The 25,285-nt window shown below is 37.2% G+C and overlaps 1 protein-coding gene across 3 annotated transcripts in view; it reads left to right on the top strand.

The window, feature by feature from the left end:
* Positions 1–25,285, top strand: part of rad23b (RAD23 homolog B, nucleotide excision repair protein) — a 250,111-nt gene that overhangs the window by 48,271 nt on the left and 176,555 nt on the right. The window contains exon 7 of one of the 3 annotated variants that reach the window (XR_015519513.1): positions 15,905–16,125. The exons of the other annotated variants lie outside the window; for them this stretch is intronic. The gene's annotated coding sequence lies outside the window, so the exon portion shown is untranslated. The remainder of the gene's footprint in view (positions 1–15,904; positions 16,126–25,285) is intronic. 3 annotated transcript variants of the gene reach the window in all.

Genomic DNA, 25,285 nt, shown 5'->3' with positions numbered 1-25,285 from the left:
AAACTCTGTCCTGGAGGGTCGGTGTCCTGCATATTTTAGTTCCAACCCCAATTAAACACACCTGAAGCAGCTAATCAAGCTCTTACTAGGTCTGATAAAGCTGCGATAGCACTAGTTGCGAGATTCTGTCGTGCGGCGCTGCTAAAAAGGGGCGGGAGTAAACAAGATGATTAGACGTTTTAAATAAGCGAGCGATTGCTCCATGTTTTACATTTCTGTCCAGAGAGGTCATGTTTTGATCCTCAGTTGGTCTCACGCAGTCAAGTGGTGCGATTTCACAGGTCAGAGTTCACCAAGCAAACTGCGAAACTTGCTGCACGACCTTGTGTTTCCAGTCTGACGCATTTGTGTGCGTATGAATGGAAGTCTATGGGGAGAAAAGTCCAGTGTGACCGCAGCTTAAACGTCCAGGCAGGTGTGTTGAAGGAAGTTGGAGCTAAACTATGCAGGACACCGGCCCTCCAGCACCGAGTTCCAGCACATGGTATTTAATTGAAGCCCCTCAGCTTTCTTGCTTATTAGTTGAATCTGCCCCTGATTAGAGATACTAACATGAAACGATGTCAGTGTGATGTCCTTACTAAGATGAAAACAAACTGAGAGTGTGTGTGTGTGTGTGTGTGTGAGAGAGAGAGAGATAGAGAGAGTGTATGCATGCACGGTTGTGTGTGTGTGTGTGTGTGTGTGTGTGGACATGTGAGATTGTGCATGCACTGGTGTGATTGTGTGTGTGTGTTTCTCTAATGCCACCTGTTGCTGGCGTGCCTGATGAGTCTGAACACGGTGTTCACACACACACACACACTGTAAACTCCCACAGCCGCAGCGCTGAGGTGTGTCTGTAATTAACACTAATCATTTTTCCTCCCTAATGCAAAACACAAAGACAGACAAAAATGTGTGGGATTTCTTTGATAAGACAAGCCTTTCCCTTCATTCATTCACTCAGTCATTCATTCACTCAGTCATTCATTCAGTCAGTCAGTTTGAGCTTGTGCAATATTTCAGAGGAGTACTTTACTTCTGTTCCATGTATGTTTATTAATAATATGCAAAAGTACAGTGAATTTCAGGATATTTCTTTGAACAGGTGTTGTCATCTCTGTAATTGTCAACTGTGTTACTGTTTAAATAGTTGGACCATATGTTAAACAACTATTGGTAGCAGAATCAGATGTTTCCTATCACACATAAGCATTATTTGACAGTAATAATGGCTTCAGTTTACTGTAAATTTTACATTGGTTTCTGTGTTTCATTCCAGTGTAAAGAAAATGAGGAGGAAAAGCTTGAAAGGAGCACACAGTTCTGGAGTGAGTCAGGTATGTGACCCATATTCAACATCTTATTTTTACTTCATTAATAATATATTATTTAATAATATGAATATATGCATTCTGTGAATATAATTGATTTTGCTGTGCGCATAATTAAATGCGACTCATCTTTGACGAGTTTAAGCTGTGTCTGTGTAATTATGCATGCATTTCCAGTGCCTCTCTTGGCATGTTGTTCATTTAATTTGATTACTTCAGCATCGTCCTGATTTGAAACCCTGAGTATGATCGTGAAATCTGCTTAAAAGCATACTGTGTGTGTTAGCGCATGCTGTTATGTTCTGAGCGTCTGCGTATACGGAGGATTTGCCTGTGCAGTGTCTACAATCATGTTTGTATGGAGAGCAAACACGAGCTCAGAGACCATCCTGTTACATCAGGATCTGTTCGTTTGGCTCTGTCAACAGCAGGCCGTCATTTAGCCACAGAATACACTCATGGAGCCCCTTTAACACACGCACACACACACATTCTCACACTCACAGCAGCACACAACAATAGTGCACTGGGGAAAAAAAGCATTAGCTGACTTTACTTTAAAATAAATTGCATTAAAATTAAGTAAATTAACTATGCGCATAATTAAAAATCAATGGATTTACTCACTTTTTAAAGTAAAGTCAACTAATCGCTTTAAAAGCAACACGTTTATGCACTTTTTAAGTGATTAGTTGATTTTACTTAAAGTGAGAAAAACACATTGCATTAAAATGATGTAAAATGACTATTTGCATAATTAAAACATGAGTAAACCCATTAATTTTAAATCTATTAGTTGACTACTTTAAAAAGTGAGTAAACACATTGCATTAAATATAAGTAAATGAACCATGTTCATTATTAAAAAAAAGTAAACACATTTCTTTTAAAGCAATTAGTTGACTTAAGTTTAATTCAATGGGTTTACTCAGAAATATTTTGTGTGGATTAATTATGTGCATAATTAACAACCGAGTTAACCCAATGCAATCAAATAAACTATTTTTATCATTTAAAAAGTGAGTAGATCTGTTGATTTTAAAGCGGTTAGTTGACTTTTAAAAAGTGAGTAAACCCATTGCATTAAAATTATGTAAATTAGCAACATGCATAATTAAAAAGTGAGTAAAACCATAAGTTCTAAAGCGATTTGTTGACTACATTTTTTGAGTAAACCCAATGAATTAAAATTATGTAAAATTAACAATGTGCATAATTAAAAAGTGAGTAAACCCATTGATTTTAAAGCGATTAGTTGACGTCATCTAAAAAGAGTGAGTAAACCATTGCGAAAAAATTATGTATATTAACTATGTGCATAATTAAAAAGTGAGTAAACGCTTGGCATTTAAGTTAATTAGTTGACAAATTGAGTAAACCCACTGCATTTAACATTATAAAAAATCTGTCTACTTTAAAAAGTGAATAAATCTATTGCATTAAATATATGTAAATTAACTATGTGCATAATTAAAAAGTAGCCATTGGTTTAAAAGCGATTAGTTGACTTTATCTAAAAAATTGAGCAAACCCATCGCAACAAAATTAAGTAAATTAACTGTGTGCATAATTAAAAAGTGAGTAAACGTGTAGCATTAACATTAAGTGAATTAACTATGTGCACAATTTAAAAAGCAAGTAAAACCATTGGTTTAAAAGCGATTCGTTAACGTTATCTAAATAAGTGAGTAAACCCATTGCAACAAAATTATGTAAATTATGTGCATAAATAAAAAGTGAGTAAACGCGTTGCATTTAAAAAATTAGTTGACAGATTGAGTAAACCCACTGCACTAACATTATAAAAATGATCTCTGTTTACTTTAAAAAGTGAATAAATCTATTGCATCAATGTTTGTGGCGACCCCAGATTAATAAAGTTACCAAGCTGTAAAGAAAATGAAGGAATGAATGATTATTATTGTGGTTAGACACTATTGAAGTGTAGGATCTTACAGTCCGTGTGTACAGAAAATGTTCTTCAAAACTAAATTCATGAATGAAGAACATGTTTAGGAGACATTATTGTTTATTTTTAATTCATAATTATTTATTCATTTAGTCCGCTCTGTTTATTTACCTCTCCTGGCCTGTTATAGATATGATCATATTCTCTCTCTCTCAGTTTTAGTTTGTTAAAATAAAGGGAGTTTTTAAAAAGCACAACACAAGTGATAAAACAGCAGCCTAAAGGCATTGCAAGAAATGAAAATGAAACAATAGTAGATGGTAAAATGTTGGTGATGATTATATTATGGCTTCATGCACATTTATGCAAATGTCAAACTTTCTATTAACAGACAGAACGGTTTGTAACATCCTCACACTGTGGGTTCAGAAATGCTTAATCTGTTAGGCTTAGTGTGTCCACTTTAATGATTTAGATTCATAATTATCCTAATATTGTCTTCTGTCAGATAAAAGCTGGAAGGGTTGCAGCATTACTGTGGGAAAATCTTCTACATCCAGGAATCAGTATGCAAATGAGACATTTAAATAAACATGTGACTTGATTCCTTCAGTAAATTTGCATATGGTGCAGAGTAAAGATAATTTATGTGTGTGTGTGTGCGCGTGTGATTATCATCAATGAATAGACGGTTTATACATCCAACATTTTGATTCTGATGTGAAATCTCTGTGGTGCTGTTTACACCTGGGTTTAAAGGGACAGGTTACCCAAAAATCATCATTCACTCGTCTTCCACTTATTCCAAACCCATTGGAGTGTCTTCTGTTGTACACAAAAGAAGGTATTTTGAAGAATGTTGGATAGCAGCAGCCATCGACTTCCATAGTATTTGTTGTTCCTATAATGGTAGTTCTTCTAAACCAGAGATGCCCGCGGGCCAAAGTTGCCCCTTGGTAACCTTTGATTTGGGCCACCATCTCATCTAAGAGAGGGAGAATGATAGGGATGGTTTACAGATTGCCATTTCTAATCTAATGTAACCTTTTGCATGTTTGTTTTATTGTTAAAGCTATCTGTAATTAAATGTCTCAAATAAATGGTGTAAATTAATCAGATTTAGTTTGTGTACACACTATTAGCAGACTGATAGAGGAGAAATCAAGGCAAAGGCAGATTCTGCTTGACTAGTGTATTCTGCATTGAGCTCCACTGTGCCATAAGTGTGATTGTTTATGTTTTTATTGTAATAAGTTATTATTTTAAAAGTGATACTGCATAAGTTCAAATGATTTAAAGTAATGTTTTCCAATAAATTAGGAAATTGCCCATTGCAACTTTAATCTAGTTGGGTATATTTACCTTCGGCCCATGGCTCTCAGTGATCTTTGGTTTTTGGTCCTTTATACAAAAAAAAAATGTGGGCACCCCTGTTCTAAACATTCTTCAAAATAACTTCTTTTATGTTTGAAACCACGTAAAGGTGAGTAAATAATGGCAATGTTCATTTTTGGATGTAAATTGCGCAATAGTAAATTTGTGAAGTGCTTCTGTTGTCCTCATTTTGTACACTCAGAACAGGATTACCTCTGCTTGTTCAAACAACCTGTTTGAAATGAGCTGAAACAACACAATTCTTGTCATTTCTTTGGCCAATTTATTAGTTTCATGTTAGGTCCATTTAAATTTGTAAACCACCAAGTTAACTTCAGCATTTAGTGTTGGAACAACATTGAGGAACTGTGTTGGTCTAGCTGCCTGGTTGGGGGTTTGTAGTTCCCAGCATGCTTTACCTGGAATTTAATTAGACTGAAATGTTGACAATAAAAGTATTCTAGGTGTTTAAAGTTATTAGAAGGACTTGTTAAGAGTTTAATCTTTACTTTAGTTTGAAGATTTAGAAGATTTTTCATGTAATGCTTTGAGTCTTGCAGATTCGCACTCTATAACATCAGAAAGGTCCGACCCTTCCTATCTGAACATGCAGCTCAACTCCTTGTTCAAGCTCTTGTTCTCTCCAGACTGGACTATTGCAACTCTCTACTAGCTGGGCTTCCAGCTAACTCTATCAAACCTCTTCAGCTGCTCCAGAACGCAGCAGCACGAGTGGTCTTTAATGAACCTAAACGAGCACATGTCACTCCGCTGCTCATCCGTTTGCACTGGCTGCCAGTTGCTGCTCGCATCAAATTCAAAGCTCTGATGTTTGCCTACAAAGCGACTTCTGGCTTTGCTGCTTCTTATCTGCTCTCACTTCTGCAGATGTATGTGTCCTCCAGAAACTTGCGTTCTGTGAATGAACGTCGCCTCGTGGTTCCATCCCAAAGAGGGAAGAAATCACTTTCCCGAACTCTCGCATTCAATCTGCCCAGTTGGTGGAATGAACTCCCTAACTGCATCAGAACGGCAGAGTCACTCGCTGTCTTCAAGAAACCACTAAGAACTCAACTATTTAGTCTCCACTTCCCTTCCTAATCTGCAATTCCCTCTCTGACTCCACCACTAACTGTAGTACAAAAAAAGACTAATGTTTTGCTTCTCACACTTTACACACCTGAAACTTGCCTACAGCACTTATTCACTGTTGCTCTTATAGTTGTGTAAATTGTTTCTGTCAAGTCGCTTTGGATAAGTGTCTGCTAAATGACTAAATGTCTTGAGATCACCGCCTTGCAGAAGCACCCATGCTTTGGGTGTTGGCACCTTCATTAGCACAAAAGCAGTTTGTTGTCTCAATCAATTGTATATGCAACTCATCAATGTTTAAAAGTGGCTCTTATTTTGTTTAGGACAGAGATGCCCAAAGTTGGTCCATAGTAACCTTTGGTTTGGCCTGCCATCCCATCTGAAAAGGGAGGGAGGATGATGAGCAGGTGGTTGTGGTGAATTTTTGCGGCTGCCTTTATCAGAGAATGTCTTTTCAAATTTAACCTTGTTTGTTTGTTTTATTGCTGAGCTAAAAAAAGCCAGCTGAAATTAAATGTTTCAATTAAATGTTGTAAATGAATCAGACTTTTAAAATGTAAACACGGTCACTTTACTGATAGAGGACAATATACAGCGACACCATCAAGGTAAAAGCAGCTCGACTAGTCTATTCCGCTTTGAACCCCATTGTACTATAATTAGGATTGTTTTTACTGTAATAAATTCATTATAAAATGTTACAAATGAAACTGCATTATTTAATATAATTTAAAGCAATGATTTTTTTTGTTATTTTTAAATATTACAGAATGAATTAGGAAATTTTGGCAAATTAAATATATATGTTTTGGTATATATTCGGCCCACAGCCCTCAATCAACTTTGGGTTTTGGCCCTTTATAGGGAAAGGTTTGAGCCTCCCTGGTTTAGGATAACTAAAATAAAACTAGACTTCGAAATGTACAACACCATTATAGACATACATGGTATTATCAGACCTTTGAGTTTAAGTTAAAAATACAGATGTATTCAAACTTTTATGTGTTCAAATCATGTTGGACCAACTCAATTGCATTTAATATTGTAAATAGTTTTTTAGTTAGTGCTAAACTAATTTAATAGATGGAAATCCAGCCCTAAATTAATGAATGAACCGCCAACTATTCCAGCATATGCTTCACACAGCGGATGCCCTTCCAGCCGCAACCCATGACCAGGAAACACCCATACACACTCATTCACACTCACACACTACGGCCAGTGTAGTTGATCAGTTCCCCTATAGCGCATGTGTTTGGACTGTGGGGGAAACCGGAGCACCCGGATTAAACCCACACCAACACGGGGAGAACATGCAAACTCCACACAGAAACACCAACTGACCCAGCCGAGATTCAAACTAGCGAATTTCTTGCTGTGAGGCGATCGTGCTACCCACTGCGCCACCTTGACACCCTGATTAAAATTAATTTATTTTGACAAATTAATATTTTGTCGTCCTTTATAATTTTATGGCTCAAAAGTCTCAGTACAGGTATGGGGACCTGTGTGTGTGTGTGTGTGTGTGTGTGTGTGTGTGTGTGTGTGTGAGTTGAACAGGTTGCATCCGCCCGTTCCTTCTGGCAAATAAAGCGGGAAATAAAGGCGGAATCAAGCGAGCATGCGAGTGTGTGTGTGTGTGTGTGTGTGTGTGTGTGTGTGTGTGTGTGTGTGTGTGTGTGTGTGTGTGTGTGTGTGTGTGTGTGTGTGTGTGTGTGTGTGTGTGTGTGTGTGTGTGTGTGTGTGTGTGTGTGTGTGTGTGTGTGTGTGTGTGTGTGTGTGTGTGTGTGTGTGTGTGTGTGTGTGTGTGTGTGTGTGTGTGTGTGTGTGTGTGTGTGTGTGTGTGTGGGAGCTCCTGTCGCGAGGCAGTCTGCGCTGCCTCTGGGATTGAAGGGATTCCTCCTCGCCCTTAAATATGCTGGTTATTTTTAACCCTGCATGTAAGAGCAGCCCAGTACCGCCCACACACACACACACACGCGCTAACAATGTTCCCTTCAGCCAGCAGGGGAAGTGGACAGGAGCCACACTTCCTGGTCATGTGACGCAGTGGTCGAGTCAGAGAAACACAGAGAGAGAATTAACCCATGCAGCAGCTCAAGAGTGTGTGTGTGTGTGTGTGTGTGTGTGTGTGTGTGTGTGTGTGCATATTGTCTAATTGTGTGTGAGAGTGTTTGAGTGTGTTTGGTTTTGTGTGTGTGTTTTTGTCTGTGTGTTGTCTGTGTTTAGGAGAGTGTGCGTTTGTGTTGTGTGAGTGCATTTGTTGTGTGTGTGTGTGTGTGTGTGTGTGTGTGTGTGTGTGTGTGTGTGTGCATTTGTGATGTGTGTGTGTGTGTGTGTGTGTTTGTTGTGTCTGTGTGTGTGTGTGTGTGTGTGTGTGTGTGTGTGAGTGTCTGTTTTTGTGTGTGCGCATTCTTTGTGTTGTCGGTGTGTGCATGTTGTCTATGTGTGAGTGAGTTTGTGTACGCGTTTGTGTGTTGTGCACGCGTTTGTGTTGTGTCTGTCTGTATTTGTGTGTGTGTGTGTTTGTATGTGTGCATTTGTGTTCTGTCTGTTTGTATGTGAGAAAAAGAGTGTTGAGTGTGTGTAAGAGAGAAAGTGTGTGCGTGTGTGTGTGTGTGTGTGTGCGGGGGCATATGGGCAGACTCTAGACCCGCTGATGATGTCACTGAGTTTCTCCAGGATTAGAAACCTCTAAAAAGCAGAGAAACGACAGAACGACACACACTTTCACATAACACACACGACGACTGAGCATCACACACTTTTACAATCTAATTATACACAGATTTCATTAGCTTGTGTTTATGATCCACTTCAAATGCTGACGTGTGTGTGTGTGTGTATGTACTTTGTATGTACTGTGTTAGTTTATAGATAGATAGATAGATAGATAGATGGATGGACGGATGGATGGATGGATGGATGGATGGATGTGAGTTTGTCCATATTAAACCCAACATTTTAGAGTTTTGTGTGTAATAGTTTTGTGGCCAGTAGCCGTGTAATAATCAGCATTAAGTACATCCAGCCAGTGGTTATCACAGAATAAACCCTTCAGACTTCTACAAGCACTGCTGATAAACCCTATAGTGCTTTATTACGTGATAATCAGACCCCCTAGTTTTTCACAATAAGTTATTTATTTATATATATATATATATATATATATATATATATATATATATATATATATATATATATATATATATATATATATATATATATATATATATATATGTACATACATACATATACATACTAGTAGTGCGTCGTTATCCGCGTTAACATGACTTTTCATGCAATTAAAAGGCCGTTAATCTATTCTCAAAGTTGGGTTGGGAGCTGGGTCTGTTCTTCGCAAACTATGACGACTTTCATCTTGAAATTTTAGCGTGGATGTACACCTGACCTGTGATCCATCTGACAATAAATGAAATCAGCAGGATGCCCTTCTGGATCTTTCACTGACTTCAAAGACACGACTGACTACGCTTACATGGACGTCTGTAGTCTAATTATTTGCTTTAATAGGCGATAATATAATGAAGGTGTTTACGTCAAGTGCTGTAATGTAAGAGTTTCCTGTCATTTTGGCTGACTTTAACTGCAGTTCAACAGTTTCACCTTCACTCATGAACATTTCATTCATGCCCCTGTGACAAACTGGGCTATTAGACGCAGATGAGGAGTAAAGACTGCTGAGAGTGTTATGGAGTTTATTAACGCACGCTGAATAAAAGTAAAAAACTTCATTGTGTGTGTGTGTGTGTGTGTGTGTGTGTGTGTGTGTGTGTGTGTGTGTGTGTGTGTGTGTGTGTGTGTGTGTGTGTGTGTGTGTGTGTGTGTGTGTGTGTGTGTGTGTGTGTGTGTGTGTGTGTGTGTGTGTGTGTGTGTGTGTGTGTGTGTGTGTGTGTGTGTGTGTGTGTGTGTGTGTGCAGTCCATTACTGACAGCCGTGTGTGTGCATGTTGCGGAAGAATATGATGAAAGTCCTACATGACAGTAATAGTTTAATCGCGGCGTTTACTTCAGTAATGGCACTAATATCAGCATACTCCACACATTTCTGTTTAGTTCAGTGATGACTTTAGTGGGATTAAGGCAATTAAAAATTGCCTTATGTAGGCCTACAGTTCAGCATTGATGTGTAACTGAATAAACAGTTAGTGAACACAAGCACATCTTATTGAGCATCATTTATTTTCATCACCAATTATCAGAGTAGAACAGTTCCTCAAGATGCATTGTGGAAACAGGAGATGAGCCCCTGCTCTAATGCGCCACCTGGCTTGAGAAACCCGTTCTCAAAGATTCATTATTTGGGTAGCACACATATTCTGAATGCCTTCAGCAGAATTCAAATGAGCCATTTTAATCTGGATTAATTCCAAGATTACAGTGAGATTAATCTAGATTAAAACAATTAATCTATGCCCACCTATAATATTTATACACTCTGTGGGGCAGAATAAATGTTATTTTGCCCCACACAAATACTGAAACTCTGATGTGTGTGTCTGTACGGACGTGAGTTATAACACTCAGTGTAATGAGCATGACATTCACATCCCACGAGTCTGCAAACTGCTCTGTTTCTCTGCTTCTAGCACACATTACACTCCCTAATGAGCACACGTCATGTTTTGACCAACATTTCTGTGGTTTTTGGGTGACGGAAAGGTCCCAGTCTGATCTACTGAGGTGAGGTTTAACTGAGACGGTACTTTCTGTGCAATATTTTCATATTTTTTCTACACTAAAATAATTTTCTCTCGAGACTTTAGACTTTTTCAAATGTAAACTTCCCACTTTTATTTTCTTCATGCAATACTTGATTTGTATTTATTTTCAGGAGCACTAACTGTCAACCAACTGTTGAATTATTAAGAAAAATGAAAAAGTAGGTGGCTTACTGCGGCCTCACAGCATGAAGGTCGCTGGTTTGAGTCCTAGCTGGGTCAGTTGGTGTTTCTGTGTGGAGTTTGCATGTTCTCCCCGTATTGGCGTGGGTTTCCTCTGGGTTTCCCCCACAGTCCAAACACATGTGCTATAGGGGGATTGATCAACTAAATGGGCTGTAGTGTATGAGAGAGAGAGAGAGAGTGTGTGTGTGTGTGTGAATGAGTGAGTGTGTATGGGTGTTTCCCAGTACTGGGTTGCAGCTGGAAGGGCATCTGCTGTGTAAAATATATGCTGGAATAGTTGGTGGTTCATTCTGCTGTGGCGTCCCCTGACATATAAAGCCGAAAGAAAATGAATTGAAATGAAAATGAGTCGATAATAGTTACTATACGTCAGGGGTCACCAACCTTTTGGAAACGGAGAGCTTTTCCTTGGGTATCGTTTAATGTGAAGGGCTACCAGTTTGATACACACTTCCTAATAACAAATTTGCTCTTATTATTAATAATTAATGATATTCATTTATGTGAAGACACTGATCATGTTAATGATTTCTCTCAATAGTTGTCAACATTGATTGAAAACAGATAAATATCAATATGCAACACTTCATTTGTCTGAAATTGTTTTTAAAGTTTTTTAATATATGACTTAATGTCATTTTCAATTTTACACCAATGCAAGTGTGATTTAAAAAGAATAGCTACAAAAAATATTAGATGCAGCTTACTTGTATGTGGTGCTATGGTAAGCTAATTTTATGACAGGCCCACGGGCAACTCGTGATCCCCGCGGGCACCATGTTGGTGACCCCTGCTATACGTGTATACTGCTGCGCTGCTGAACGCTTGATTCTGATTGGCTGATGGTCACTCTTATAGGTGTTTGATTATTGTCAGATAAACACAGATAAAGTAGTACCGGCAGGTTTGGAGCTCATTACAGCTTCATATCACTCCACTATTTTATATTTGGTTACAGCATTTCTCTTATCAGCTCAAATTTTAACTAAATAAAAGCATGAATTGATGCATCGGTACGAAAATTAATCTGTAGTGCAACTTGCGCGGTAAATGTTGAAACTTTTTGGTTTCTTAAGTAAGTTTAAAATATGCAAATCGGTTTGATGTTAGTTAATTACCTACTGTAAAATTTATTAACTAACTGCATGCATTTTATGAATCTACAATCCAGTGTAAATGCGTGACCTTGGAGTTAAAGCTTCTGGATGAATTACATTTTTTATATTATACTTTTGTGTCATTACTTCAAATCGATTTGACAATCACACACAGTCTTTTTTGACGTCAATGTCAATTTGATGTCATGTCGATGAATAAAACTTATATGTTGTTATTTTTGTGGTCAAAAGAGCATCAATGTGTGGATGTCAAACAGATGTCAAGATTTTGACATCAAATCACCATGCATTTTTGATGTCATTTGATGTCGTTTTGACAACCAGGTTGTTTACGAACATTATAGGAATACAAAACCCAATATAAATGTCATTTGAAATCGAAGTTTTCAGATGAATTACATTTTCTTATATCATTATATATTTTGTGTTATTACTTAAAATCAAATTTTCATTTTTGACATTTTTTTTGACGTCATCTGATCTGATGTCATTTTGATGAATAAAACGGTTCTTATAATACTTTGTGTCGTTAATTTTGTGGTCAAATGAGCATCAATGGGTGCATTTAGTCATCAAAATTAGTATTTTTTGCACCAATCTTAGATGCCAATTTAATGTCGTTTTAACATCAAGGTAGTCTATACATAAATTGTAGAATTACAAAATCCAGTGTAAATGCGTAACGTAGGAATAAAAGCTTCCAGATGAATAACATTTTTTTATGTTAAACTTTTTGTGTCGTTATTTTGGTGGTCTAAAGAGCATCAATATGTGGATGTCATATAGACGTCAGGACTTTGACATCAAATCGATATGCGTTTTTTATGTTTTTTGACGCCAGTGTCAATTTGATTTTGGCATTTTAATTTACATGTATTGTAGAAATACAAAATCAATACAAATCAATATAAATACGTACTTTTGTAATTGAAGCTTCCAGATAAATTAAAATTGTCTTATATCGTAATATATATTTGTGTTACATTTTAATAAATTTTTCATTTTTGACTTTTCTGGACGTCAATGTCAATTTGATGTCATTTAGATGAATAAAACTGTTCGTAAAATATACTTTATTGTTATTTCTTATTTCTTATTTTGACATCAAATCATTTTTATTCAATGTCAATTAGATGTTGTTTTGACCCCAAGGTAGTTTACGTGCATTGTAGGAAAGTCCAATGCAAATTCATAATTTTGTAATTGAGCCTGTGTTGAATTCATCAGGAATCTTCACTGTGAAAACGTACTCCTGTATACATTTCTGAAAAGCTCAAATTATGTAGCTATAGACCTACCTATAGTTGCATTTCGTCTTTAAAACGAACGCTATGGGGTGGTGTGACTCAACCGACGGCTTCTGTTTCTTTTTTGTGCTACCAGCTGACTGCTTATGTGTGGACATGTGGCTCGCTGTGTACGTCATGGACTTGACACAGAGAGTTATCAGTCAGTCAGTCAGTCAGTCAGTTAATAGCGCCCTCTGGTGGATTTACGTGAGAACAGCAGGAACGAATGGCACTCCTGAGAGAAATTATATAGAAAAATATGATAAAAATATGGCCTCTGGTGGATTCACGAGAACAAAAACTGCAAAAAATGTAGCTCCTGAGATTTGCATTTCCCACTCTCCAGAAATGTATACAGGGGTACCTATCAATAATGAGTCTGGGTAGGAATAATTACGCTTCTCTTATATTATACAATTTGTGTTGTTGCATTAAATTGATTTTCATTTTTGACTTCTTTTTTTGACGTCAGTGTCAATTTGATGTCATTTTGATAAATAAAAGTTTTCTTATTAAAATACTTTTGTTATTTTATTATATTTTGACAACAAACTAATGAATATTTTTGACATCGTTATCAAATTGATATTGTTTTAAGATCAAGGTACCATATATATTCTAACTGTAAAGCGTTAAAGAATCAACACTACTCCTCAATAGCATGTAAAGGCGTGATTTGTGCAACTTGTGTGTATTTTGTGGCATGATGAGGATCTAATGGCTGAACGCAGGCAGATTCTGGATCCACTCCAGATGGCTGAGAAGCAAAGTGATGAAATAATCTGCAACTTTCAGGGAATTGAGGCAGCGCAGGGTCTCTGGAAGTGAATTTGAGACGTAAGCTGTTAATGTAAACCTCCAGACAGACGCACACATCGCTGGGATTCCCCCAACACTGAAGCTTGACGTCTGCGTAGAGCGCTGCGTCCACACATTGTCTGAGATTTGTGTTTTAAATGATGTAATGCTCAGTAAACTGCTGTTTGTGTTGGATGATGACGCTCTGACATCTGTAGATGCTGTGCTTTAAGGCGGTTTCAGACTTACCGATGTTCGTGATGTGATTGAGAACTTTCTGTCACTGTTCTGGATACTTGTCTCTCTCTCTCTCTCTCTCTCTCTCTCTCTCTCTCTCTCAGAACTGTTTTAATGCTTCAGCAGGAAAATATAGAATACTGACTCGTTGTTGTTGTTGTTGTTGTTTTTCTTAACCCTTGTATGTTGCTCAAATTTCATTTCAAACTTTCATTATGTTGGTTGCATTCAACCCATACAGTATGTGCTGTTGGGTCGTTTTCTTCCACTCTGGGCTGATTTTGAGACTTAATGTGGAGCACAACTTTCTCCTTTTCAGCAAATGGATTGATTTTTGCAGACAAATCTTATTTTGGCAAAATGCTTTGAAAATTAACAACAAAATAAACTCAACAAAACACTCTGGGCAAACTCACTACACTTTCATTATGTTGGCTGTTTTTGCCCCATTGACTTCCATTATAATCACATATATTGACTGCAAAGCCATGACAGCATCTAATCTTGAGTTCAAGTCGAGCTCTGTCTTTTGTGTGTTGTAGTGCTGTATTTATACCATAGTTATCTAGGAGTGTTGGCTTTTTCGGGGTTAAGACCTGCTCACACTGTGAGATTTCAGCCACGATTTTGTCTTCTGAGACAAATTTGGGAAAACCTTCCTGAAATTCCGGATTCCTGAAATCCTTGGCTAAAATCTGTGGTCTTTGATTGTTGGTTTGACATGTTTACTGGTAGCCGCTTGGTGCCTGTTGCGATCAGATTTATCCTCCGATGAAGCTCTGGCAGTGTCGGAAGATTTCAGACACTTTCCTGCAGTGTGACAACAGCTCCGATGAGCGTCAGTCCCAGAACCAAAAGAAGCACCGGATGTGATGACTCAATTCATGTGACAATTCAAATGACCGCGGGGAAATGTCAACATTTTTTTCTTCTTCTTGGTTTTATTACTGAGATTATTATTGCTGTGTGCAAAATTGCTGCTACAGATTGTTTATGTTTGCTGTGAGCAATCATTTCAGAATGTGGGATTGAAAAAGTGTCACAGGCGGATGACATCAAACTCTAGAAAAGTTTTCTTCCATGTTTGGCGTGTCTTCATTGTTGTTTAATCTGACATTATGACGGCTGAGATCTTACAGTGTGACATAAGAGCCATGTTCATGCAGTAATCATTCAGGATTATAAAAATCGCAGTGTGAGCCGGCCTTTAATTATTGTGATCTCCCGATTGCAACAGAGAAATGCTGGGATATCTCTGTAGACTGATGGCGTTTCATGCTGTTCAGCCTTATAATCATAAAATGTGAGCAAAGTCAGCTGTTTTGTCTTCACTTTAGACATTATGCTAGAGAATCATTCAAACACTAGCTCTGCAGTGAATTAGCAGCGGTTTCTGCTGTTTTGACGTCAGCTATAGATGTCAATGAATGATTGAAAAAAAGTAGTTCCTCATACAGAAGGGTTTTTCAGACTCTTCGTGTTTGATTTTCTTTTTTATAGGCCTGATTATGCTGTTGAACTGTTGTATAAACGCAATATCACATAAGTAGCAGTGCCACAATATATATATATATATATATATATATATATATATATATACACACACACAGTTGAAGTCAGAATTATTCGCCTCCCGTTTATTTTTATCCCCCAATTTCTATTTAACAGAGGGAAGATTTTTTTTTCAACACATTTCTAATCATAACAGTGTTAATAACTCATCTCTAATAACTGATTTATTTCCTCTTCATCATGATGACAGTAAATAATATTAGACTAGATATTCTTCAAGACACTTCTATACAGCTTAAAGTGACATGTAAAGGCTTCACTAGGGTAATTAGGGGAACTAGGCAGGTTAGGGTAATTAGGCAAGTTATTGTATAATGATAGTCTCCAGAACAAACCATCAGAAACAAATATAGCTTTAAGAGCTGATAATATTGAGCTTAAAATGGTGTTTAAAAAATTTAAAACTGCTTTTATTCTAGCTGAAATAAAACAAATAAGACTTTGTCCAGAAGAAAAAATATTATCAGACATACTGTGAACATTTCCTCAATCTGTTCAACATCATTTGGGAAAAATTTAAAAAAGAAAAAACAATTCAAAGGTGGGCGAATAATTCTGACTTCAACTGCAAAACTAAACCACACCATAACCACAAAGAACCATACTCAAAAGTATGAATTAAATTTAAAAAGTGGCTTTTTCGGCTTGTTCAAGCGACTTATTTAAAATGAGTTGAAACCACAGAACTCTTTCATATTTAATCCACTTAAAATTGTAAAACATTGTTATGTTAATGGACTTAATGGATTTGTGTTGGGACAACATGAAGGAATTGTTTTTATTATTTGCTTTTTAGCTTTTATACAGTGTAGTGCAGAGGTCAGAATACAGCCTTTCTTTAATTCTACAATATCTCATATGTAGAATATCTAGTCACTGGACTGCATTCATGTTCTCATCACCAGAACAAGTGCTTAAATGCATAATATGTAGCATCATAAGATTAATTCTTTATTAAGCTGATATGATCATGCTAGAGAATGTTATCTCAGTGCACAGCTGGAATTTTGGACAAAGTAGAAACTCAAATATTTACTTTGTGCAATTATCCCACACTTTTTACTTCATAAATTGGATGATTATGACAGAGCTGCTTTTGCAATGTGGAAAATATAAATAAATGTCAAGAATTTTATGTTGTGTCCAGATATCTGACTGGTGTTGTATATTCCCCTACACAAACATTACATTACATAGAAACACAAATTTTTTGCAAAATATTTACTACGTGTTGGCTTTTTAAATTGTCTACGTGCTAATTATTTATCCTATTTATTGTGATTTCTTAAAGTGACAGTACAACCCCCCCCCCCCCCCTGTTTGGGTGAACAAACCCTTTAATTAGAAACTTGAACATAGACATGTTGAGACTTAAATAATTGCTAATGTTTAATGCTTTGATTTATTTAGATTAGATTTAAGCTTGCTCTTGTCAGATTGTTGCTGAAGTGAAAAGTTTAAAAGTAAATAATAAAAAAAAATAAAAGTTATGTGAAAATAATAAAACAACGCATGTATTTTCATTATATTACATATTATAAAAACTTGACAGAAAATCTAAGCTAGATATTGGAACAAATTATATTCAAGATTTGAAGTTGATTCCTCAAAAATTAAGCTTTCAGTCAGATTTTGTGTGGCTGCAGTACCGGTCATGACCACCAGGTGACCTTCAGTTCACATTGATGACCATATAAGGGCGCCACCTATGTTTTGAGGAATATGTGCCATATTTTTTCATAACTTTGACTATTTATAAAGTAGACATCATTTTCTAAAGTTGTATGGGCAGTTGGGGGGGGTATTTGAATTGAATTCAGCTTCTAAAAACATTTTTAAAAAGGTAGATATGGATTGCTCTAGCAAAGTAATGCTTTACAACTCTGATCATCCTTGTCGCAAATTAATTAATTACATTTTCTCAGTAATATCGATGAAAAAAATGAGTCTCTTTACTAGAAACATTTCACGCTTTCAAATAATATATAGTACGTCCTGATTGTTTTGTTTAGACTATTATATTGTGGCTTAAAATGTACACACAAATAGTCCCACAGGTTGTAGAGTGACAGTAAATGTGTTTTAATCTATGGCTTTTCCCATGAAACAAAACACAGCAGTAAAACATTTTCAGAAGTCTTAGACTTTCTAATAATATATCATTTGTCATGATTAGATTAGGATTTAATTGCAATTATAGTCAGTTATACAGTGACTTCTAAAATGTTGAATCCAGGAAAATGAACAACCTCTACTTAAAATAAATAAGTAATCTTCCCAAAGTGATCTGCATCCCATAATATCCCTGTGACAGTAATTTTAGCAGAATAGTAAACGTGTTGGAGCAGACCAGGCTTTGCTCTGGAGAAGAATATGACAGATTTGTTCTGTGCGACTCTCATTTTTATGTCTTGAACAGAGCCGTTCTTTCAGAAGAATTTTTCCCACATCTTTTCTCCTGCATCCTGCCAAACGCTCTTTCCATTCAGAGTTTCATCTCAGCCTTTTGGACTGTAATGCGGCCCCTGAAGCCAAACCGTAGTCAAGCTTTCCCTCGCGTTACTGTCTGTGGGTGAGCCCAGGGCAAATATTCACTATTACTCTACAGATACAAAGGCTGATGCCAATTCTCAGTGTTTCTACTGCACAAACATATTGCAGGATCTGGCAACCTGTTCTATCTTACACTGAAAGTTCATTGGTTAATAGATTAAAACTTCTAACATGTGACCGTAACCCAGAACATCTGTAAATGTCACCTGGAGCTTTCTCATTTTGTTTTCATTTACAGCACATGTACGCTTTATATAGTGAAGGACAATAAGTTGTGTCGTCTGTGCTGATATGACATGACAGAAACATTTAAATACCAGCCGCTGCACTCCCAACAAAACAGTAAATGAGTGTAATCTTATAAATACATATTAAATATTGTGTTTCGCTAATGTTAACCATTTTAAACCATTACAGAAATCATAACAGAGTTGACGCATAACAGTTGACCGATATCAGAGTTGAAGACATTAGAGTTGATAACAGATAATTCATGTTAACAGAGTTGACTGTTACCTTCAATTTTGTTACTGAGTTGACAATAACAGAGTTAAAGGTTACAGAGTTGATGATAACAGAGTTGACAGTAACAAAGTTGAAGATAAGAAAGTTGACAGTAACAGAGTTGACCGATAACAGTGAGTTGACGATAAGAGTTACAGTAACAAAGTTAAAGATAACAGAGTTGACTGTTACAGAGTTGATCAATAACAGAGTTGACAGTAACAAAGTTGACGGTAAAAGTTGACAGTAAGAGAGTTGACGATAATGGAGTTGACAGTAACAGAGTTGACGGTAACAGAGTTGACAATAACAGAGTTGACAATAACAGAGTTGACGGTAACAGAGTTGACAATAACAGAGTTGACAATAACAGAGTTGACGATAACAGAGTTGACGATAACAGAGTTGACGGTAACAGAGTTGACAATAACAGAGTTGACGATAACAGAGTTGACGATAACAGAGTTGACGGTAACAGAGATGACGATAATGGAGTTGACTATAATGGAGTTGGTATTGGAGTTAATGATAAAAGTTGACGATAAAAGAGTTGATGGTAACGGAGTTGACGATAACAGAGTTGATAACAGAGTTGACAGTAACGTAGTTGACAACAACAAAGTTGACAATAAAAGAGTTGAAGATAAGAATCCATGATAACATAGTTAACAAATAACAGGGTTGATCGATAAGAGTTGACGGTAAGAGAGTTGACGATACCAGAATTGACGGTAACAGAGTTGACAATAACAGAGTTGACGGTAACAGAGTTGACAATAACAGAGTTGACGATAACAGAGTTGACGGTAACAGAGTTGACGGTAACAGAGTTGACGGTAACAGAGTTGACGATAACAGAGTTGACGATAACAGAGTTGACGATAACAGAGTTGACGATAACAGAATTGACGGTAACAGAGATGACGATAATGGAGTTGACTATAATAAAGTTGGTATTGGAGTTAATGATAAAAGTTGACGATAAAAGAGTTGATGGTAACGGAGTTGACGATAACAGAGTTGATAACAGAGTTGACAGTAACGTAGTTGACAACAACAAAGTTGACAATAAAAGAGTTGAAGATAAGAATCCATGATAACATAGTTAACAAATAACAGGGTTGATCGATAAGAGTTGACGGTAAGAGAGTTGACGATACCAGAATTGACGGTAACAGAGTTGACAATAACAGAGTTGACGGTAACAGAGTTGACAATAACAGAGTTGACGATAACAGAGTTGACGATAACAGAGTTGACGATAACAGAGTTGACGGTAACAGAATTGACGGTAACAGAGATGACGATAATGGAGTTGACTATAATAAAGTTGGTATTGGAGTTAATGATAAAAGTTGACGATAAAAGAGTTGATGGTAACGGAGTTGACGATAACAGAGTTGATAACAGAGTTGACAGTAACGTAGTTGACAACAACAAAGTTGACAATAAAAGAGTTGAAGATAAGAATCCATGATAACATAGTTAACAAATAACAGGGTTGATCGATAAGAGTTGACGGTAAGAGAGTTGACGATACCAGAATTGACGGTAACAGAGTTGACAATAACAGAGTTGACAATAACAGAGTTGACGGTAACAGAGTTGACAATAACAGAGTTGACGATAACAGAGTTGACGATAACAGAGTTGACGATAACAGAGTTGACGATAACAGAGTTGACGGTAACAGAATTGACGGTAACAGAGATGACGATAATGGAGTTGACTATAATAAAGTTGGTATTGGAGTTAATGATAAAAGTTGACGATAAAAGAGTTGATGGTAACGGAGTTGACGATAACAGAGTTGATAACAGAGTTGACAGAAACGTAGTTGACAACAACAAAGTTGACAATAAAAGAGTTGAAGATAAGAATCCATGATAACATAGTTAACAAATAACAGGGTTGATCGATAAGAGTTGACGGTAAGAGAGTTGACGATACCAGAATTGACGGTAACAGAGTTGACAATAACAAAAGTTGACGATAACAGAGTTGACGATAATGGAGTTGACTAAAATGGAGTTGGTATTGAAGTTAATGATAAAGTTGACAATAAAAGAGTTGACGATAACAGAGTTGATGGTAAAAGAGTTGACGATAACAGTGTTGACGGTACGAGAGTTGACAGTAAAAGAGTTGACGATAACGGAGTTGACTAAAATGGAGTTGGTATTGAAGTTAATGATAAAGTTGACGGTAAAAGAGTTGACGATAACAGTGTTGACGGTACGAGAGTTGACAGTAAAAGAGTTGACGATAACGGAGTTGACGGTAAGAGAGTTGACGGTAACGGAGTTGACGGTAAGAGAGTTGACGATAACGGAGTTGACAGTAACAGAGTTGACAGTAACAGAGTTGACATCATTTGGTTATCCACGTTTTTTCATCAGCACTTTACAGATTGTTTTATCTTTTTATAAAAAAAAAAAGATTCTTTTGTAACAGATTTGAGCAGAATGTAGAGACATGCGTTTTATTTAACTGAAATTTAAGTAACACAGATTATAGATATTTTTGTGCAAATATTAGTAGAGTAAACACAGAAAAAAGATGAACATTACTCTTAATTATTGTGTGATAATTGAAGCTGAATGTATGACTCCGGAGGCGGAGACCGGTCAAAAATAAGTATAGTGGGAATCTACAAGCACAAAATGTCTTGAAATACACACAGATATTACTCTTAGAGATGGCTGAATATAGTTTGTGTTTTTATTCAAAACTGCATTAAAACTTTCATTAATGCCATTGTCTTTGTAAAAAATAAAGAAATGTTTGTTTAGTATCACCCAGTTCTAGTTTATCACGACTTTATTCATTTTTACTTGCAGTTGTGGGTTTACTTCTGTCATCTACAAGAAAAAAAAGAATAAAGTCCCAATTTCCCAAGAATAAAGTTGAAATAAAAAGAGAGTCTATATTGTGAGCTGAAAAGTGAGTTGTGTGATCATAAACTCAGAGACTTATGGCCTGTTTTACAGCCTTGTTGTTGTCAGGCGGGGAATGACCTGAGCAATAATAATCGAGGAATGCTTTTGCATGAGTTTTTCTTCTCATTCTGGTCCAAAGGTCACAGAGACGACACCGATCCAGCCACAGACACACATTTACACGATTACAGAAACTGCTCTCTGACTATGCTGAAACTCACAAATCTGATATCATGGGGCTATCAGATCTGAATGCATGCGCTGAATTAATCGCTTACACTTTACAATACGGCTTCATTGGTTAATGACTTCACTAACATGACTTAATAAATAAATGCTGTAGATGTATTGTTGATTATTGAGTTCAATGCATTATTAAAATCCAAATTCCTGCTTATTAACATTAGTCAATGCATCCTCACATGAGCTAACACTAAACCACTTTACTTTCATTAACTGATGATTAAAAGCATGAATTAATACTGTAATAAATGTATTGTTTGTCATGTTGGTAAATATATTAATTAATATGACCAATTTATGAAATGTTTCCAATTAACTTTTATATTAAGTGCCGTGAAAAAAGTATTTGCCCCCTTACTGACGTCTTTTTTTTTTGCATGTATATACATGACAGTACATAATATTAGACTAGATATTCTTCAAGACACTAGTATTCAGCTTAAAGTGACATGTAAAGGCTTCACTAGGGTAATTAGGGTAAAGTTAGGGTAATTAGGCAAGTCATTGTAACAGTAGTTTGTTCTGGAGACGATCCTAAACTAATGTTGCTAAAGGGGGCGAATAATATTGACCACAGCAGTTTTGACTTTAAAATAAATAGGACTTTAAATAAGAAGATAAAAAAGCCTGCATATTTCAATAACAAAATAATATAAATAATACAATATAATAGGAACTTCTGTGATGACGTCAGTGCTTTATTAAACATGGTTAAAGAATAAAAGTTCACAGGCGGGATGATTATTCTGTTTTCACCTGTATCTGTGCATTTATTTGTATCAAAGGCTATGCAGTAGCGTCGCTCGTATTCTTCTGACGTCTTTATCATTCTTGTCATGTGAGAAGATTGTCTTTGTGTGTGTATGTGTGCGCACGCGTGTGTGTGTGTTTGCAAGATTTTTCAGTTGTTCCTAAAATATCCTCTGAGAGAAAGTTCAGCTCTGTGGCTTTAACTGCGTCACCTGTCCTGCCAATGACACACTAAACTATACACACTCGTTCAGGTTATTACACACATGACACACCCGCAGAGCAAACACACACACACACACACACACACACACACACACACACACACATACAATACACACACACTCAGTGGATTCCCTCTGAAGCATCGCAGGTATGCAAACACTCCTGTCGAACCACATGTGTGTGTGTGCAGAGCGACAACTACATGCGCACAGAAAAACTATCATGACGAATGATTGTTAATTACTCAGTGATTCATAAAGCTTATTTATAAACAAACGAGTAGACCAAAGCGCTGTACAAAACCATCAAAGCAAACATACATTTAAGTACATATACGACACTCTAAATAAATTCTTGGTGCCTTAAAGTTTTTAGTTGATTCAGTTGAACTTTTCTAGTCATGTCGACTTGCATTAATCAAACTGACTAAAAATATGAAGTGAAATTTTGTATAACTTAAACAGTTTTGTTGAAACCTGATTCATTCATTCATTTTCTTGTCGGCTTAGTCCCTTTATTAATCCGGGGTCGCCACAGCGGAATGAACCACCAACTAATCGAGCAAGTTTTTTACGCAGCGGATGCCCTTCCAGCCGCAACCCATCTCTGGGAAACATCCACACACACTCATTCACACACACACACTCATACACTACGGACATTTAGCTTACACAATTCACCTGTACCGCATGTCTTTGGACTGTGGGGGAAACCGGAGCACCCGGAGGAAACCCACGCGAAGGCAGGGAGAACATGCAAACTCCACACAGAAACACCAACTGAGCCGAGGTTCGAACCAGCGTCCTTCTTGCTGTGAGGTGAAAGCACTACCTACTGCGCCACTGCCTCGCCAACCTGATTCATTTATTAAAATAAGTTAAATTCGTCCTTTCAGTTCAGTTCGCATTATTTGTATATCACTTTCACAATGTAGATTGTGTCAAAGCATCTTCACAACAAAGACAAGAGTCCAAACACTGAAGAGCAAATCCATCAATGTGCAGCTTTACAGATCCCAAACCATGCAAGCCAGTGGCGACAGCGGCGAGGGAAAAAACTTCACCAGTTGGCAAAAGTGAAGAATTAAAAAACCTGGAGAGAAATCAGGCTCAGTTGGGCACCACCGTTTCTCCTCTGGCCAAATGTCTTGTGCAGAGCTGCAGTCTAGGCGCTGGAGAAGATGTCTCACGCTCTCCACTCCTCCATGACCACCACAGCAGCTGCTCAGGATACGGCCTGGTCCAGGATTATGGAAACCTTGGGATCATCTCGTCGCTGGTCTTGGATCGCTTCAGTGGCGCTGCATAGTCTGAGGGTCTCGGGAAGAGTATGTCCAGGTGGAAATAGAGAATAAAGAGAATAATTAGCGTAGCTGCTGTTCATAGTGTTGAGCTGGGAGAGTGTGTCTGAGCCTCGGACATTATCAGGAAGACTATTCCAGAGTTTGGGAGCCATAAATGAGAAGGTTCGACTTCCTTAACTTGACTTTGCTATTCTACAACCAGAAGCCCTGAGTTTTGAGATCTTATAGAGCAGGTTGGATTGTAGCGGGACAGAAGTTAAAGCAACATAAAAATATTTGTTGTCTTGATTATTTACATTTACATTTACATTTAGTCATTTAGCAGACGCTTTTATCCAAAGCGACTTACAAATGAGGACAAGGAAGCAATTTACACAACTAAGAGCAACAATGAATAAGTACTAAAGGCAAGTTTCAGGTCTGTAAAGTCTAAGAAGGGAAGTGTTAGTAGTTTTTTTTTTTTTTTTTTTTTTTTTTTTTTTTGTACAATTAGTGTGATATTCAAAGAGGCAATTGCAGATTAGGAAGTGAAGTGGAGACTAAATAGTTGAGTTTTTAGTCGTTTCTTGAAAATAGCGAGTGACTCTGCTGTTCTGATGCAGTTAGGGAGTTCATTCCACCAACTGGGCAGATTGAGCGTGAGCGTTCGCGAAAGTGATTTTTTCCCTCTTTGGGATGGAACCACGAGGCGACGTTCATTCACAGAACGCAAGTTTCTGGAGGACACATACATCTGCAGAAGTGAGTGCAGATAAGAAGGTGCTAGGCCAGAAGTCACTTTGTAGGCAAACATCAGAGTTTTGAATTTGATGCGAGCAGCAACTGGCAGCCAGTGCAAACGGACTAGCAGCGGAGTGACATGTGCTCGTTTAGGTTCATTGAAGACAACTCGTGCTGCTGCATTCTGGAGCAGTTGAAGAGGCTTGATAGAGTTAGCTGGAAGCCCAGCTAGTAGAGAGTCGCAGTAATCCAGTTTGGAGAGAACAAGAGCTTGAACAAGGAGTTGAGCTGCATGTTCAGATAGGAAGGGTCGGATCTTTCTGATGTTATAGAGTGCAAATCTGCACGATCGAGCAGTTCTAGAAATGTGGTCAGAGAAGTTTAGTTGGTCATCAATCGTTACTCCAAGGCTTTTC

This window comes from Danio rerio, chromosome 21 (genome assembly GCF_052040795.2).
Source record: "Danio rerio strain M-AB ecotype USA chromosome 21, GRCz13ab, whole genome shotgun sequence".
Taxonomy (NCBI): Eukaryota; Metazoa; Chordata; class Actinopteri; order Cypriniformes; family Danionidae; genus Danio; species Danio rerio.
Note: the sequence above shows the minus strand (reverse complement) of the source record. Positions and strands in the feature narration are given on the sequence as shown.